General features: G+C 45.5%; 1 non-coding gene across 1 annotated transcript; it reads left to right on the plus strand.

Annotated features, from left to right (window-relative positions):
* Window positions 1-10,220: 10,220 nt before the first annotated feature.
* Window positions 10,221-10,361, plus strand: LOC135272422 (U4 spliceosomal RNA). Its single transcript, XR_010340567.1, has one exon. It is a non-coding gene; the product is annotated as a U4 spliceosomal RNA (small nuclear RNA).
* Window positions 10,362-14,408: the final 4,047 nt, after the last annotated feature.

Genomic DNA, 14,408 nt, shown 5'->3' on the forward strand with positions numbered 1-14,408 from the left:
TCTACCACCATGCCTGGCTACTTTCTTGTGTGTGTGTGTGTGTGTGTGTGTGTGTGTGTATACTTTTTTTTTAAGTAGAGATGGGGTTTCACCATGTTGGTCAGGCTGGTCTTGAACTCCTGACCTCAAGTGATCCACCCACATGGTCTCCCAAAGTGCTGGGATTACAGACAGAGCCCCTGCGCCCAGTCGGATTTTCTGCTTTATGAAGCCAAACTGAATCCTAACTAATACAAGAGAAATATTGATAGAGTACCTCCATATGTTAGGTATTTTACACATATTACTTCTTTGTATCTTCATGAAAGTGCTACCAAAGTTGGCCAGATTACACCTTGCTACTATGTGTCGTTAGGTAAGTTACTTCACCTTTCCGTGCCTCAACTTCCCCATCTGTAAAATGAAGATGATATAGCACTTCCTCTAGAGCTGTGAAGATTGGACAAATTCATGTAGGTAAAGTATTTAGAATTGTGTTTGGTACATAGTAAGTGCTCGGTGTTAGCCATTGTTGGATTTGCAATAACACAATCATATTCAGAGGCCTATTATAGCTCAAAAAGCTTTAGTAATTTGTTTAAGTGGTGACATATAAGTGGTAGGGCCAAGATTCAAACTGAGAGCTGTCTGACTTTTAAAACTGTGCGTTTCCTCATTGTACCTGGGAAGGACCCAAAGTGGGTCAGCTGCAGGGTGGAGGGACTAGAGCCGGGATGGGTAAATGAAATCCTGTCTTTTGCCCTTGTGAGCCTTCCCAATGGAGGTGCTGAGGTCCATTTCGCCCTCTCGTGGCCATAGGACTCACTGTGAGCTTCTGGCAATCAGTGAGGGAAGCCAGAGGGGAGGACTCAAGTCAGCAAAGGGTTTGGCTTGGCCCATCTATGGAAGAAAGATGGGGGATTCAAATAGAAAGGAGACAGCTAGCAAGGTCAAAGGAACCATGCTTAGCTTAATGCTCAGCGTCATAATCACAAATCCATTCCCAGGGCTACAAATATCAGCCTCCCATAAAAATGAAACCTAGAAAACTCCAGGCAGTTGATAAGACTTTTAAAAACATATGAGGCTCTCAAGAGAATAAATGGGAGATACAGTCCCCTCCCAAGGATCTCGTTGTATAATTAATCAATTTGAGCAATCAAAAGGCAGAATTGTATATGGTTATGAGCGTGATTCTATAGTCAGATTGTCCAGGTGTGAACCCTGCTACTTACTCTATGATCTTAGGCAAGTTACTTAACGAATCTGCACTTTGGTTTCCTCACTTAAAATGGTGATGATGGCCGGGCATGGTGGCTCACGCCTGTAATCCAAGCACTTTGGAGGCCAAGGTGGGTGGATCACCTGAGGTCGGGAGTTCAAGACCAGCCTGACCAAAATGGTGAAACGCCGTCTTAAAAAAAACAAAAAGAAAAAAGAAAATGGTGATGATAATACTTCACAAGGTCATCATATTTTTGTTTTTGTTTTTTTGAGATGGAGTCTTGCTCTGTTACCCAGGCTGGAATGCACTGGTGCCATCTTGGCTCACTGCAACTTCCGCCTCCCGAGTTCAAGCGATTCTCCTACCTCAGCCTCCTGAGAGGTCATTATGAAAATCATATGAGGTAACATTTGTAAAGTAATTAAAACAGTAACAGTAAGTGCTTGAGTGTTTTAAAATAAATAAATATATGCAAAACAATTATACATTTACAATCATAATTTATAAATAACATATAAGTGAAACACTCATTGTGTGGTTTAGCTCCATAAGAATTCATAATTGGAAAAAATTACAGAAAAAACGAAATCAAGAAGGGTTTCACTGAAGTAATGAAACTGAACAATTGGTAGGATTCGAGTAGCCACAGAAGTGTGGCCCAGATCTGGGGATTAATAGGCAGAAGTATGGAGGTAGCAAGCAGCTGGCATGGCTGGGGACAGATGAGGCGGAGAGTCAGAGGGAATGCCAGACAGTAGGACTGGAATTGGAGAGTGGTGAGACCGAGGTGGAGACCTGATTATGTAAGACTTTGAAAGCTAGATTTGCTGTGATAGGTGATGGGGAATTGTTGAGATTTTTCAGAGGGAAATGACATGATGAAACGGAAGTTTTGGCTGGTCACAGTGGCTCACACTTGTAATCCCAGTACTTTGGAAGGTCAAAGCAAAGGGATTGCTTGAGTTCAGGAGTTCAGCACCAACTTGGGCAACATGGCAATACCCCATCTCTACAAAAAATACGAAAATTAGCCAGGCGCGGTGGCACACACCTGTAATCCCAGCTATTTGGGAGGTTGAGGTAGGAGAATGACTTGAACCCATGAGGCGGACATTACAGTGAGCTGAGACTACACCACGGCACTCCAGCCTGGGCAACAAAGCAAGACTCCGTTTCAAAAAAAAAAAAAATAAAGCTTTTAGTTTTATACACTGAAAACTCTGGATGAAGGATACTTTAAATTTCAATCAACAGCCCTTAATCACAGCTTAGATGTAGAGGACCTGGGAGAGGAAGTCATCAAAAGGAACCCCAAGGTTTCTTGGAAATAATAATAGTGTCCTCACCAGGCTTCTCCAGCAGGGATCCTCCCAGTGATAGGTCCTTCCTGGTAAGTTTAGGAAGCCAAAGTTTCAGAATCAAGAATTCATTCGTGTTTACTACTTATTTATTTATTTTTAGGGACAAGGTCTCTCCATGTTGCCCAGTGTGGAGTGCAGTAGCTATTCACAGGCATGCTAATAGCTCACTACAGCTTGGAACACTGGGCTTCAAGGGATGCTCCCGCCTCCACTTCCTAAGTAGCTGTCACTACATGAGTTTGCCATCGTGCCTGCAGGCTTTAATGAATGGTTTAAGAATAGTTTCAAGGCCGGGGGCGGTGGCTCACGCCTATAATCCCAGCACTTTGGGAAGCTGAGGCGGGTGGATCACGAGGTCAAGAGATCGAGACCATCCTGGTCAACATGGTAAAACCCCGTCTCTACTGAAAATACAAAAATTAGCTGGGCATGGTGGCTCGCGCCTGTAGTCCCAGCTACTCGGGAGGCTGAGGCAGAAGAATGGCTTGAACCCAGGAGGCGGAGGTTGCGGTGAGCCGAGATCGCGCCATTGCACTCCAGCCTGGGTAACAAGAGCGAAACTCCGTTTCAAAAAAAAAAAAGAATAGTTTCAGGCCGGGTGTGGTAGCTCAGGCCTGAAATCCCAGGATTTTAGGAGCCTGAGGCAGGTGTATTAACTGAGATCAGGAGTTCGAGACCAGCCTGGCCAACATGGTGAAACCCCGTCTCTACTAAAAATACAAAAATTAGCTAGGCATGGTGATGCATGTCGGTAATCCCAGCTACTCTGGTGGCTGAGGTAGGAGAATCCCTTGAACCCCGGAGGCCGAGGCTGCAGTGAGCTGAGATGATGCCACTGCACTCCAGGCTGGGCGACAGAGTGAGATTCTGTCTCAAAAAAAAAAAGAATAGTTTCAGATTTACAGAAAAGTTGCACAGATAGTCCAGAGGGTTCTCATATACCCAGCACCCAGTTTCTCCTGTTATTTTTTTGTTTTTGTTTTTGTTTTTGAGAAGGAGTTTTGCTCTTGTTGCCTGGGCTAGAGTGCAGTGGTCCAATCTTGGCTCACGGTAACCTCCACCTCCAGGGTTCAAGCAATTCTCCTGCCTCAGCCTCCCAAGTAGCTGGGATTACATGAGCCCACCACCATGCCTGGCTAATTTTTGTATTTTTTTTTGAGATGGAGTCTTGCTCTGTAGCCCAGGCTGGAGTGCAGTGCTGCAATCTCGGCTCACTGCAACCTCCACCTCCCGGGTCCTGGTTTAAGCAGTTCTCCTACCTCAGCTGCCCGAGTAGCTGGGATTACAGGCATGAGCCACCATGTCCAGCTGTTTTGTAATTTTTAGTAGAGTTGGGGTTTCACCATGTTGGTCAGTCTGGTCTTGAACTCCTGATCTTGTGATCCGCCTGCCTCGGCCTCCCAAAGTGCTGAGATCACAGGCGTGATCCACTGTGACCAACCAGTTTCTCCTATTATTAACATCTTACCTTTGTGTGGTACATTTGTCACAGTTAATGAACCAATAATTACACATTATTATTAACTGAAGTTCATACTTTATCAGATTTCCTTAGTTTTAAATTTCACATCCTTTTTCTATCCCAGGATCCCATCTAGGATACACACATGATATTTATTCAGTGTCTTCTTAGGCTCCTCTTGGCTGTAGCAGTCGTTTCTGCTTTTTATCCTTGTCATCCCACGTCAGTTCACTGACTAATAGGAGCAAAACTCTATCTGAGCTAACCATGCACAGGATATAGAATCAGCAGATATTAAGAGTTGAGTCGCCGGGCGCGGTGGCTCACGCCTATAATCCCAGCACTTTGGGAGGCCGAGATGGGTGGATCACGAGGTCAAGAGATCGAGACTATCCTAGTCAACATGGTGAAACCCCATCTCTACTAAAAATACAAAAATTAGCTGGGCATGGTGGCGCACGCCTGTAGTCCCAGCTACTCAGGAGGCTGAGGCAGGAGAATTGCCTGAACCCAGGAGGCAGAGGTTGCGGTGAGCCGAGATCGCACCATTGCACTCCAGCCTGGGTAACGAGCGAAGCTCTGTCTCAAAAAAAAGAGTTCAGTCTAGATATGTGAAGTCTATGCGGCCACAGATCCTCTCATTGAGAGCTCATATCTCTCAGTGCCCCGTTACAGTCTTTTGTTATAATGTTAGGGCACTTTAGGATTCAGAGGCAGACCTCAGGGCACAGACTTCCTCACCATCTGTCTTGCTCCTGCTCTTATTTATTTATTCATTTCTTGAGACAAGGTCTCACTCTGTTGCCCAGGTTGAAGTGCAGTGGTGTAATCACCCCCACTTCAGCCTTGACCTCCTGTACTCAAGCTATCCTCCCACACCTCAGGCTCCCAAGTAGCTGGAATTACAGGTGCGCACCACTATGCCCAGCTAATTTTTATTTTATTTATTTATTTATTTTTTAAAGACAGGGTTTCACCATATTGGTCAGGCTGGTCTTGAACTCCCGACCTCAGGCGATCCTCCTGTCTTGGCCTCCAAAGTGCTTGGATTACAGGCATGAGCCACCACGCCCGGCCAGTTTTTTATTTTTTGTAGAGGCAGTCTCCCAGTGTTGCCCAGGCTGGTCTTAAACTCATGGGCTCAAGCAGTCCACCTGCTTTGGCCTTCCAAAGTGCTGGAATTGTAGGCATGAGCCACCACACTGGGCCTTCCTGTTCTCATTACACCTGTCAGATGCAGGACTCTAATCTGATTGTGAGTCATAACCCTGATTCCAGAGATGCCCTGTAGCCTGGAGGAAGAAATGCTGCATAGAGAGACCAAGAAGAATCTAAACAGACATACCTTGCTGGGTTTCCCCAATCAGTCTGTTTGTGTGTGTGTGTGTGTGTGTGTGTGTGTGTGTTCAATCATGATATGACATGGTTGTCCATGCTTTAATCACATCTATTCAATGAAGTCTCCATAAAAGGCCCAAGAGGACAAGGTTGGGAGCTGAACACGTGGTGGTTCCTGGAGGCTGGCTTGCCCCGAAAGGACGTGGAAGCTCTGCACCCCTCCCCTGATACCTTGGCCTATTCATCTCTCCATTCGTATCCTTTGTCATACCCTTTCTAATAAACTGGTAAACCTAAGTGTCTCCCTGAGTTCTGTGAGCTGCTGTAACAAATGAATTAAACCCAAAGAGCGGGCTGTAGGATCCCCAACTTGAAGCTCGTTGGTCATAAGTTCTGAAGGCTTGGGGTTTTTTGGTTTTTTTTTTTGAGACAGAGTTTCATTCTTGTTCCCCAGGCTAGAGTGCAATGGCAACATCTTGGCTCACCGCAACCTCTACCTCCCAAGTTCAAGTGGTTCTCCTGTCTCAGCCTCCCGAGTGGCTGGGATTACAGGTGCCCACTACCACGCCCAGCTGATTTTTGTATTTTTAGTAGAGATGGGGTTTTATCAGGTTGGAGAGGCTGGTCTCGAACTCCTGACCTCAGATGATCCTCCCACTTCAGCCTCCCAAAGTGCTGGGATTACAGGCAGGAGCCACTACTGCCGGCCCAGGCTTGGGTTTTGACTGCTGTCTGAACAGGGTGGGCAGAGGCGGTTTTGGGGCTTGAGCCCTCAACCTGTGGCCTCCCAGTAGATGGTGTCAGAATCAAATTAGAGGACACCCAGCAGGTGTCTGCTGCAGAACTGATTGTCTGTTTGCTGGTGGGGAGAAATCCTCCATATTTGGTCACAGAAGTCTTCTCTCTGTTGATTGTTGCTGTTGAGTGAGATAACAGGAACAAACACTCTGAGTTTGTGTGTTTTCCCACACACAAGATCCCTATCTCCATTCTTCCTCCTGCTCCAATCTCCCTTCTCTGAGGCTCTTAGACACCCTCCCTTGCCCATACCCCCTCCAGTGTCCTGCACTTCCCTTCTTTGCCCTCTGGCTTGAACCTAACAGTCTGTCTTTGAAGTCAGATGCTACTTTTTAGCCTTCCTTTCCAAAGGTTGAGATTACTCCCACTTACCGCCATAGACTTCTTTTGTATTTATTAATGTATTTAAATTTATTTCCTATTTAGGGTAGCTGGCAGGTATTATTAGTACCGGGTCTCCAGTACAATTCTAAGTAACAAGTTGCTCCTTCTAATATTGGGGGCTACAAAAAGTAAAGACAGGGAGGTTGAGAAGCAGTGCTGGTATACCGGGGAAGTTAATTTGCTTGGTTCGTCTATGTCCTAAGTAAAGATGAGACGCACAAGTGCAGAAGTTCTGAGAAAGTTGGAAATACTGATTCAGTACATGGATGAGAGGTCAGTGTTTAAAGTAGAGATTTGAAAGTTGTCTGCTTGCAGTGGCTCAAGCGTGTAATCCCAGCACTTTGGGAGACCAAGGTGGGCGGATCATCTGAGGTCAAGAGTTCAAGACCAGCCTGACCAACATGGAGAAACCCCGTCTCTACTAAAAATACAAAAATTGGCCGGGCTTGGTGGCGCATGCCTGTAATCCCAGACAACTGCTTGAACTTGGGAGGCAGAGGTTGTGGCGAGCCGAGATTGTGCCATTGCACTCCAGCCTGGGCAACAAGAGCGAAACTGTCTCAAAAAAAGAAAGAAAGACAGAGAGGAAGGAAGGAAGGAAAAAAGGAAGGAAGGAAGGAGAAGTAAAAAAGAAAGAAAGAAAGAGAGAGAAAGAAAGAAAGAAAGAGAAAGTTGTCTGTTTTTGGAGGTGGCAGGAGAAAGCATGAGAGTGAATGAGCCACTGAGGGGAAGTGTGCAGGGCAAAGGAAAGGATAGACCTTTTTCACAGCTATGGGGGATAGCTGTAAGTGCCCACAGGGACACGGGAGGGCTAGAACTGTAGAAGATAAAAGAGATAGAAATCCAAGGAGAAAGAGTGAAAAAGTAGAGAGCAGAAGCACAAGAGACATCCAATAGAAGGAAGACTCAGAAAAGCCTTCCGTTTCCAAGCTCAACTGCAGGTGAGGGACAAGGGGACTTGGAATTACTGGGTATACTTGGAGATGATGACTAGAAAGCAAAGAAATATGGCCCGGTGCGGTGGCTCACGGCTGTAATTCCAGCACTTTGGGAGACTGAGGCAGGCGGATCGCCTGAGGTCAGGAGTTCGAGACCAGCCTGGCCAACATGGTGAAACACCATCTTTACTAAAAATACAAAAATTAGCCAGGCTTGGTGGCACATGCCTGTAGTCCCAGTGCCTTGTACTTGGTAGATATTCAATAAATATTGCTGAATAATAGAGATCAGGAATTAAGTCTAGACACTAGGAAGAGAGGCTAGCCGTAGAATGAAGGATATACAGGGTGTGGTGGTTCACACCTATAATTCTAGCACTTCGGGAGGCCGAGGTGAAAAGATCACTTGAGGCCAGGAGTTCAGGATCAGCCTGGGCAACATTATGAGCCCCCATCTGTACAAAAAAAAAATTATCTATATAATTTTTTTTTAAAACAGAGTCTCACTCTGTTGCCCAGGCTGAAGTGCAGTGGTGCAATCTCAGCTCACTGCAACCTCTACCTCTGGGTTCAAGCAATTCTGCCACCTCAACCTCCTGAGTGGCTGGGATTACAGGTGCCTGTTACCATGTCTGGCTAATTTTTGTATTTTTAGTAGACAGGGTTTTGCCATGTTGGCCAGGCTGGTCTTGAACTGCTGACCTCAAATGATCCACCTGCCTCGGCCTCTGAAATTGCTGGGATTACAGGCGTGAGCCACCACGCCTGCAAATATAATTTTAAAAAATATAATTAGGGATGAGTATCTCTTTCTCTTAGACCAGAGGGAAGATTTATGAGCTAGAGATAAGGAAGAAACTCAGGCCTGCTAGCCCTTGGCTGAATGCTATGGTACCCAGTGAGGATAGACTGCTGGAGGGCAGGTCTGTTAGGGGACTGAGGGCAGAAATCCCCTCCTGCTTCCATATAGGCAGCCAGGAGCTGGCCTGGGACACCCGCTGGGTGCTTTTCCCAGCCCTTTGCATTCCAGCTGAGCCCTGTATACAATGAAGAACGACATGACAGTGTGGTGACATGATTTAGGTTAATGAGCTACTGATCACCTGCCAAGTGGGTAGGAAGTTTTTTTCTTCCGCCTACTTTTGTAGAAAAAATTTTTTATGAATGACTCATCTTGTCTCATTACTGTGAGTACAAATTTGTGAGCTGGTAATAAGAGTTGGTCAAAACCTAGGGAGAACATATCCACCCCCCACTCCCCAACACCCAGTTTCTGGTGGGTGGATATGCTCATTATCTTGATTGTGGTAAAAATTTATGGATGTATACATATGTCAAAACTATCAAATCGCACACTTTACATTTGTGCGATTTACTGTTTGTCAATTTCATAAACACCTCCGTGAGGCTGTTTATGAAAAGGAAGAATCTTATATGTAAACTTTTTTTTTTTTTTTTTTTTTTTTTTTTTTTTTTTTTTTTTTGAGACGGAGTTTCGCTCTTGATACCCAGGCTGGAGCGCAATGGCGCGATCTCGGCTCACCGCAATCTCCGCCTCCTGGGTTCAGGCAATTCTCCTGCCTCAGCCTCCTGAGTAGCTGGGATTACAGGCACGCGCCACCGTGCCCAGCTAATTTTTTGTATTAGTAGAGACGGGGTTTCACCATGTTGACCAAGATGGTCTCGATCTCTTGACCTCGTGATCCACCCGCCTCGGCCTCCCAAAGTGCTGGGATTACAGGCTTGAGCCACCGCGCCCGGCCATATGTAAACTTTTTATAATCACAGTTTGGATATTTAATTTACTGACTTGCATATGTAAGTTTATCTAATTCATCTTTGCAGTCAAAGAGAAAGTCATTTCTGTTTTTTTTTTTTACTATCACTTTTTTCGGCCGGGCGTGGTGGCTCACACCTGTAATCCAAGCACTTTGGAGGCCAAGGCGGGTGGATCACCTGAGGTCAGGAGTTCAAGACCAGCCTGACCAACATGGTGAAACCTCGTCTTTAAAAAAAAAAAAAAAAGCTATCACTTTTTTCTTTTTTCTTTTTTTTTTTTTTTTACAAGAAAGTCATTTCTTTCTTTTTTTTTTTTTTTCTTTTTTTTTTTGAGACGGAGTTTCGCTCTTGATACCCAGGCTGGAGTGCAATGGCGCGATCTCGGCTCACCGCAACCTCCGCCTCCTGGGTTCAGGCAATTCTCCTGCCTCAGCCTCCTGAGTAGCTGGGATTACAGACACGCGCCACCGTGCCCAGCTAATTTTTTTTTTTTTTTTTTTTTTTTTTTGAGACGGAGTCTCGCTCTTGTTACCCAGTCTGGAGTGCAATGGCGCGATCTCGGCTCACCGCAACCTCCGCCTCCTGGGTTCAAGCAATTCTCCTGCCTCAGCCTCCTGAGTAGCTGGGATTACAGGCATGCGCCACCATGCCCAGCTGATTTTTTGTATTTTTAGTAGAGACGGGGTTTCACCATGTTGACCAGGATGGTCTCGATCTCTTGACCTCGTGATCCACCCGCCTCGGCCTCCCAAAGTGCTGGGATTACAGGCGTGAGCCACCGCGCCCGGCCCCCAGCTAATTTTTTGTATTAGTAGAGACGGGGTTTCACCATGTTGACCAGGATGGTCTCGATCTCTTGACCTCGTGATCCACCCGCCTCGGCCTCCCAAAGTGCTGGGATTACAGGCTTGAGCCACCGCGCCCGGCCAAGAAAGTCATTTCTAAAACAACTGAACAGCTTTGCGCAGTGGCAGTATCATAGCCAATGAGGTTTATCCAAGGCTCGATTATTGGTAATTGAAAACTTTTCCCAATACCCCGCCATGATGACCTGAAATGCAGTTGGCATTGGCAATTTTTGACAGTCTCTACAGAGACTGAATAAAAAATAAAATAAAATAAAAAAAACTGAACAATTATTTGGGGGGAAACAAAGGACAGCCCAGGAGAATACAAAGAGTGTCATTGTAGAATTTGTAACCACATACCAGGATAAACTAGCCTCTCCCACTCCTGAAGGGAGAAATGAGGAAAAAGTGTTTGCTTAGCTGGGGTGAGAATGTTGCATTCTTTTGTAAGCTTTTTGTAATTCTTTATCTGGTTGACTTTCTCCTTGAGACCAGCCTTTCCTTGTCCTCTTCAATCTACAGGAAATCCTCCCTTTCCTGTAGAGAGAAAGATAACTTTCTCCAATTTTTCTGCCACTCTGCTGGCCCCAGGGTTCTAGTTCTTAGTCCCCCTGATGTGCTACAGAACTTGAGAGACACAAGTCCATCAAGTCTCTGAACCCCCTTATTATAAAAGGATACAGGCACACACCACCATGCGCAGCTACTTTTTGTAGAGAAGGGATCTTGCTACGTTGCTGAGGTTGGTCTTGAACTCCTGATCTCAAGCAATCCCCCCGACCTTGACTTCCCAAAGTACTGGGATTACAGGCTTGAGGCACTACACCCAAGCATAAATTTGTGTTTTATAAGCCACTAAATTTGTGGTAATTTGTTATAGCAGCCATAGAAACTAATACAAATGGTACCTGACACACAGTAGAGGTTCAATAAGCATTTGTTACTTGACCAACTTCTACCTGGTACTTGAGCCAGTAATAAAAATAATACTTCACAATTTTTACTGTTGTACAATAGCAAAGTGTGTTCACAGTCTTAATCTCATTTTGTTGTCATCTTATTAGCCTTACTTTATACTTTATAAAAATAAATATATATATAAATATATATGTGGGACTTCAGGCAATTGGGCAATTTGGGCAAAAAATATATTTTTATACATATTTTATCTATTTTTATATATTTAATTTATTTATATATATTTAAGTGTGTGTGTGTGTATATATATATATATATATATATTTTTTTTTTTTTTCAATTTGAGAGAGAGTCTTGCTCTGTTGCCCAGGCTGGAGTGAAGTGGTGAAAGCTTGCAAGTGGCGTGATCTTGGCTCACTGCAACCTCTGCTTCCTGGGTTCAAGTGATTCTCCTGCCCCAGCCTGTGAAGTAGCTGGGATTACAGGTGTCAGCCACCACGCCCAACTACATTTTGTTATTTTCAGTAGAGACGGGGTTTCACCACGTTGCCCAGGCTGATCTCAAACTTCTGACCTCAGGTGATCCACCAGGCTTGGCCTCCCAAAGTGCTGGGATTATAGGTGTGAGCCACCGCTCTCAGCCACCACTCCCAAGTCCCATATATTTTAAAGCAAAAAGTAGATTTAGAACCAATATCCTTGTTTTCTCTTTAAATGACATTGTGTCAACAATAAATGACATGTAAAAAAAATCATTTATAATCCTTTTACTCCACTTAATAGATCAACTAGTTTTATTTTTCCATGTCTCCGAGGTCTCATCTATACAAATACACATTAAAAATATTTATAACTGGCCGGGTGCGGTGGCTCACGCCTGTAATCCTAACACTTTGGGAGGCCGAGGTGGGTGGATCACGTGAGATCAGGAGTTCAAGACCAGCCTGGCCATCATGGAGAAGCCCCATCTTTAAAATAAATAAATAAAATAAATAAATAAATAAATATTTATAACTGTATTGTGTATGTATAAATATATGCATATTTTTAAAACTATATATAAACTACACAAACCATATATGTGCATATATATAAATAGTTTTTATTTTTTCTGTTCAATATTATTTTATCACCCAGCGCATTGGTTTGAATTCTCTGGGAAGGAAATGCTCAAAGTTAGGAGCAGAAGAGGTTTATTGTGGGTAATGGCTGTGAAAGATAAAGGGAGAGGAAGCAGGACGGGTAGGGAGAGCCTCAAGTCATGATGTGGATCTGACAAAGTCTCAGTCAACTCTGTGGGGAGACCTGGGACAAAGTTGGGCAGAAATGGCCAGGCTTCAGCATGCACACCATGCTCAGTCATCGCCTGAGGCTGCCTGGGAAGCGCGTGGTCTTAAGATGCACATGAAAGGCCAGGCGCGGTGGCTCACGCCTATAATCCCAGCACTTTGGGAGGCCGAGGCGGGTGGATCACGAGGTCAAGAAATCGAGACCATCCTGGTCAACAAGGTGAAACCCCGTCTCTACTAAAAATACAAAAATTAGCTGGGCATGGTGGTGCGCACCTGTAGTCTCAGCTACTCGGGAGGCTGAGGCAGGAGAATTGCTTGAACCCAGGAGGCGGAGGTTGCGATGAGCCGAGATCGTGCCATTGCACTCCAGTCTGGGTAACAACAGTGAAACTCCGTCTCATATCTTCCAAAATCTGGAGAACATGTGTCCTTTTTTTTTTTTGAGATGGAGTCTCTGCCACCAGGCTGGAGTGCAGTGGTGCCATCTTGGCTCACTGCAATCTCCACCTCCAGAGTTCAAGTGATTCTCCTGCCTCAGCCTCCTGAGTAGCTGGGATTACAAGTGCTCGCCACCACCCCTGGCTAATTTTTGTATTTTTAGTAGAGACAGGGTTTCACCATGTTGGTCAGGCTGGTCTTGCTCTCCTGGCCTCAGGCGATCCGCCCTCCTTGGCCTCCCAAAGTGTAGGGATTACAGGTGTGAGCCACCATGCCTGGCTGTATGCATGTCTTACCAAGGCCTCTAGTATGCCAGCTACTCTCGCTCATCCTGACAGACGGGCATGATGTCATTGATGTAATGGATCAAAGTGATGTTCTGCAGGATGTCTGAACAGTCTCGATTGCTTCTGACTAGATGGGGTGGATCCACTGTAAGCTGGACTTTGGCTAGTACTTTTTTACCCAGCCCTTATAAGCTCCCACTCCAATAGGGGAGCGAAGGTGATACTTTGGGACTATGTGTCAATGTCAGTTAAGATGCTGTGTCCAACAGTCCTCTGTGCATAGTCACCTGAGTAAATACTTTCAAGTCCCCTTTTGAAAGGGCTGGGGAATCATCACAGTATATACTTACTGTGGTGTTGCCAAGTCTTTTTTTTTTTTTGAGATGGAGTTTCGCTCTTGTTACCCAGGCTTGAGTGCAATGGTGCAATCTTGGCTCACCGCAACCTCCGCCTCCTGGGTTCAAGCAATTCTCCTGCCTCAGCCTCCCGAGTAGCTGGGACTACAAGCGCATGCCACCATGCCCAGCTAATTTTTTTTGTATTTTTAGTAGAGATGAGGTTTCACCTTGTTGACCAGGATGGTCTCGATCTCTTGACCTCGTGATCCACCTGCCTCCGCCTCCCAAAGTGCTGGGATTATAGGCGTGAGCCACCGCGCCCGGCAGGTGTTGCCAAGTCTTGAGGGACCTGTGTATCTCTATAGTCAATGAGTTTTGGGTCTGAAAAGGGACTTAGGTTCTGGAAGCAGACAAAGGAGCATGCTTTTTTTTTTTTTTTTTTTTTTTTTTAAAGACGAGGTTTCACCATGTTCAACAGGCTGGTCTTGAACTCCCGACCTCAGGTGATCCGCCCGCCTTGGCCTCCAAAGTGCTTGGATTACAGGCGTGCGCCAAGGAGCATGCTTTTTTACTGAGATCTCCATCCTCAGGTTCCTGCTCATCCATTCTTGCTCTCTGTTGATTACACCTCTTCAGCAGGACCCTCGTTTTGACTGCACATCCATTTTGCCCCCTAAGGATACCATGTCCTATTAACCGTCAATATAACTCTTCACGTCAAGCCCCTTGCCAGTCTCTCTGATAATTGTAAGTCTCATCCCCCGGCTTCTGGCAATTAAGTGCTGCCAACAGCTTCTACCATCCCCATCATCCTTGCCGCTATAAAAGAGACAAGTTTGTGACAGTGTCTCCTCATTTTAGCGCTGGCTTGCAGAAGAAAGCCACCACTAAGCTTCTGTGTGATGCTGGCACTTTCACTAGCACACTTTTGATGGCCTTGGTAAATGGGATTCCTGGCCAGTGCGGTGGCCCATGCCTGTAATCCCAGCACTTTGAAGGCCAAGGCAGGCAGATTACCTGAGG

This window comes from Aotus nancymaae, unplaced genomic scaffold (assembly GCF_030222135.1).
Source record: "Aotus nancymaae isolate 86718 unplaced genomic scaffold, 86718_ANA_hifiasm-v0.15.2.pri h1tg000108l, whole genome shotgun sequence".
NCBI lineage: Eukaryota > Metazoa > Chordata > Mammalia > Primates > Aotidae > Aotus > Aotus nancymaae.